The sequence below is a fragment of the Microtus ochrogaster genome, chromosome 8, assembly GCF_000317375.1.
Source record: "Microtus ochrogaster isolate Prairie Vole_2 chromosome 8, MicOch1.0, whole genome shotgun sequence".
NCBI lineage: Eukaryota > Metazoa > Chordata > Mammalia > Rodentia > Cricetidae > Microtus > Microtus ochrogaster.
Genome location: NC_022015.1, coordinates 82,990,460 through 82,995,298, shown reverse-complemented (window position 1 = coordinate 82,995,298; position 4,839 = coordinate 82,990,460).

The following is a 4,839-nucleotide window of genomic DNA, read 5'->3' as shown; positions in this document are numbered from 1 at the left end:
CCAGGCTCAGTGTGATTCTGGGTGAGTCTCCCAGGCTCGGTGTGATTCTGGTGAGATTCTACCAGAGAAGTAGCTATCAGATTCAGCTGCATCAACTCTGGGCTGGTATTGCTCAGGGTGGAGAAGGAGGAGGCCTGGATTTGGACACATCTGTTGTGGCTTTCTTGGGGAGCTGAGGGTCATCTGTAATTACCAGGGGAAATGTAGACACCAGGGGAAATAAGGTGTTTACACATATCCTTTTCAATTAGACTTGGCTGTGCTTTCGCAGAGACAGAAATCCACAGAGCAGGCCAGCTCTGCCGTGGGAGCCTGAGAGGGCACGGAAAGGGTTACAGCCACAGAACCACCTGTACCCATCGCTCCTGAGGAGTTCCGGACAAATTCTAAGGAGAGCTGGTCTCCGTCACTGACATGGATCCAGTGCTGCCATTGTCCTGGGAGACCCTGAAGAATTCTTTGCAAAGCAGAGTGATCTAGAGGAAGACGAGGTCTCAGGAGAACTGCCTGGGGGTCTTTGCCACCTCTGGAACATGTCCATGTGTTCCAAAACACTTTTCCGGTCACTTGCTCAGCAGGACAAGGGGAAAGAGTGAGCAGTTTGTGAGACACACCTTTCCATTCATGCGCTTTGCCCCAGTTTCTCCGTTAGCTCGGGGGTAGAGCCTGGGGCTCAGCGAGGTCATGTTGCAGTGCCTGCTGTGGCACCCTGCATCCTGTGCTGTTGGGTGGGTGCAAACCCCAGAAACCCACTGGTAAAGACCCAAGACAAACGAGCTGGCCAGCTGTGCGAGGACACAGCTGAGATCACATGGGGCTTGGAGTCAGCAGGAACTTGTGGGGATCTGTGGGTCACGTGAATGAGTTTAGCCTGTCACCCCACCCCAAATCTACTCTCACGGTTAGGGCTGCGCCTCGATTAATAGAGTACCTGAGCCCTGGGGTTGGATCCCTAGCACTGTATAAAATCTGAAGGACCCTAAGCTCAAGATCATCCTTGGCTACATAGTCAGTTCAAGGCCAGATGGGCACCTTGGCAAGAGAGAGGTCCTGACTTGGGCTAGTTTACTTGACCAGCTCATGCCCATGATGGTCATGGTGTTTTGAGGGAGAAATCATTCCCAGAAGGATTCCGTGCTGGCAGAGCTGTAGCAGGGTATATGCCCATTGGTCAGATCAGCTGGGGAGCTAGAGGGCATGAATGGATTCACACAAGCGACCTAAAGGCCCGTGCAGTGCTGGTTATGACCACTCACCACCTTCCACCTCCAGGACTTCTCTGTCCAGTGCTGGGGCTTCCTCTTTAATGACCCCGTGATGCTGGCATCGCTTGGGAAGGGCTGGTGCCCTGCCTGAGAGGAGATCTCTGACCTGGGTAGAGAAAGGGGAAGTGAAAAAGGCATAGAGATGGTTTCAGAGCAAGCCAGAGCCATGGAGAAGTGCGGCAGGTCTGTGGCTTTCTCAACGTGGGAAAATGACAGCTCACCAGGAAGCCTTGTGGGGGAAGAGGTCAGAGATCAAATATAAAAGAGAATTAGAGCTGTAGGAACTGACAGAGCCATCTTCAGAGGCAGTCAGCTGGGGCAAAGTTCAGTGCAGACTGCTCACACGGCAAGGCCCTGGGCTGGAGCCCAGCTTTCCGTTCATTTTAATATTGCTTTTTTCTTTTCATGAGAGAGAATCTCATCTTGTAGCCCTGACTGGCCTGGAACTCGCTCTGTAGACGAGGCTGGCCTTGAACTCACAGAGATCTGCCTGCCTTCACCTCCAGAGTGCTGGGATTGAAGGTGTGTGCCATTCACCCGGAAGTCAGTGCTGGGATTGAAGGTGTGTGCCACTCACCCGGAAGTCAGTGTTGTATCGCTGCATTTTAAAAAAGGATTCACCTTGTGATTCAAATGGACTTGAGATAAAAAAAAGTGTTTAATCAATGGAAGGATCAAGCTGGGGATTGCATATTTAAAGGAGCATAGAGGAGATGATATATAATTAAAGACCCATGTTTGGGAAGTTTGAATTTAGCTTAGAGCTTCCTGGCAGCTAAGGCAAAAAGGGAAACATAGAACAATGATAGGTTATATAATTTTCATGGTCTCATGAGAGAATCTGCAAGTCAGAAAGCAGAAATGCTTCCCAAATTGTTTAGCTGAACTTCACATAGCTGATGGAAAGATTCCCCTCTATAGCTTCCCTGAGCGTAAGAAGTGCGATTTCTGTGGTTGTCATCACGTGGGTGCTGTAGAGTGCTGTCAGACATTTGTGTACTGCATGAAGATACAGCACTGTGATTGGTTAAATAAAGAGCTGAAGTCCAATAGCTAGGCAGGTGGTGTAGGCGGGAATTCCCATGGGAGAAGGAAAGAGGAGGAGAAGGAATCAATTGAGGGGCAGAAGAAGGCAGGAGATATGGAGAGGAAATGGGAGGTGCAAGATGAAAAGAGAGGTAACGCTGCATGATAGAGTGTAGATTAATATAAACAGGTTAATTTAAGTTATAAGAGCTAGTTGAGGCAAGCCTGAGCTAATGGCTGAGCTTTCATAAGGAATATGAGTCTTCGAGCCGTTATTTGGGATTTGTCTGGTGGGACGGAGAAGACTCGTTACAGTAGCGCGTACAGAGGTTCCCATCGAGAGCTGCTCAGGCTGGGAGAGGTCCCTGGAGGTTATCGGGGTCACTGGGCCCCTTTTCATCTGTGCTGTGACCTCTGTGTACAGTATGAGGCCTGATACCTCTGAGCCCCTCTCTGCTTCTCCCTCTCAGACTCCTCCTGAGTGGCTTCAGGCGGGTCGGTCGTCACGTGACACAACAGGAGTGACGATGGCATAGACAGGACATTTCCTCTCGTGCTGTGCTCCCTCAGCCAGCAGAATTAGCAGCATTCTTTTCCCATGGTCCCTGCTTTTTTGGAGAGGCCCTTGGAGATGCAGGTTAACCGGGGTCCTTGGCTCACTCTAGTAACCCCATCACTTTTCCTCTGTCCCTCTACCCCGGAGCCCGGTGACTTCCTACATTGTCCATCATTAGACTGTCCCCATTTGCTTTCTTAGCATTTCGATTTCCTACAAAACCAATTCCTACATCCGAACCCCTCAGTTTTCAGTCCCTGGGTAGCTTCTGTCTCTTGGGTACACACTACCTGATGCACCCCTAAGGGCTGTGCACCCACGACCCTCACAACCCTAGGAAGGTCCCTCCCAATTCCCAGTCAGAGCATGCATTCAGAGGACTGAATCTGGCCCTGCAGCCTAGGACCTGAATCAAAGAGCGAACAAGGAAGGACCCTCCTAGTCCAGGTAAACAGCACTCAAAGGTTTGCCATTTGTCTCGTGTGTGGTAGAATCAGAGAATAATAAAGATATTGTCTAGTTGAAGAGAGTCTGTTTGTATCCATGGCATGCAATGTTAATGCCTACCATGGCCTCTCATCATTGGGGTGCTGAGAGAAGAAGGGTGTGTGTGCCTAGCCCCTCAAGGAGCCCCCTGGCACAGCTCCGCTGAAATCTCCGGGACTTTCGATTTGCCCACAGCCTCTCCTGAGGGGGTTTCATTAGAATCCCTGAACAAACAATCGGAGTTTTGCCGGGTGTAGCTTCTGTCTGTTGAAAGGGGAGGGGCGGGGAGAGGAAGCTTGTCCAGCACCTGGGAGGGGCAGTCTGTGCTCAGGGGCCCAGAAGGACTAGTCCAGAAGACTCTCGGGTGGGTGGATTTATTTGACTTTCTGGCATTTCTTTGGAAAGTCACAATAACAGACGTGGATTTTGAAGGCCATGAAAGTAGGTGGGCTCTACAGCCTTGTAAGTGGAGCTGTGCACATGGGACAATGCCTTCCTCTCTTCACGTTAAAAGTTTTAGGCACAAGGACCAGAAAGACGGCCCAGAGAATAAAAGCCCTTACAGTGCCAATCTGATGACCCAAGTTCAAGCCCTGAATCCCATAGTGGAAGGATAGAATCAGTTGTGAGTAAAGCTGCCCTCTGACCGCAGGTCACAATCACACATCTGCACACACACACACACACACACACGCACGCACGCATACACACACGTATGCAAACACGCACGCGCACACACACACGCACATGCACGCACATGCACACATGCACACGCACACACGCACACATGCACACACACGCACACGCGCACACACACACGCACACACACACGCAGGTGCACGCACACACACGCACACACACATGCGCGCGCACACACACACACATCTTTTCTTTTTTAAATACTCCATAGGAGGATGGAGAGACAAGTGGGTGGGTAAGATGGCTTGCTGCTCTTCCAGAGGATCAGAGTTCAGTTCCCAGCATCCAATTCAGGTGGCAAAATTGTTCATCACTCTAACTCAGGCATCCCAGACTTCTGCCCTCCCTAGCTACTCATCCTCAAACTCACACACATAATCTAAAGCAATAAACATAAACCTTAAGAAAAAACCCACGACATAATGCACAGACCATTAGGTACCAAACCGAACGGTGGAGCCACTGAGCAGAAGGGGCCTCTCCTGCCCGAATGACATTTTCATTAGCTGTATAGAAAATCTGCCTCTGGGTTGGGAAGATGGCTCACACCGTGATGTGTGTGGTGTGTGAGCATGGGAACTCGAGTTCTATCCCGAGTCCATGCATGGAAAGCTGGGCGGCCGTCTTGCAATCCCAGAGCTGAGGAGGATGAGACAGCCCAGCCTACTTAATAAGCTTCAGATCAGCAAGAGAGTGTCTCCAAAACAACACAAAACAAGTGAATGGTGTCCTGCCTGAGTAGTGATACCTGAAGTTAGTTTCTGCATACACGTAGACAGGAATGAACATGAACCTGTGCACACACAC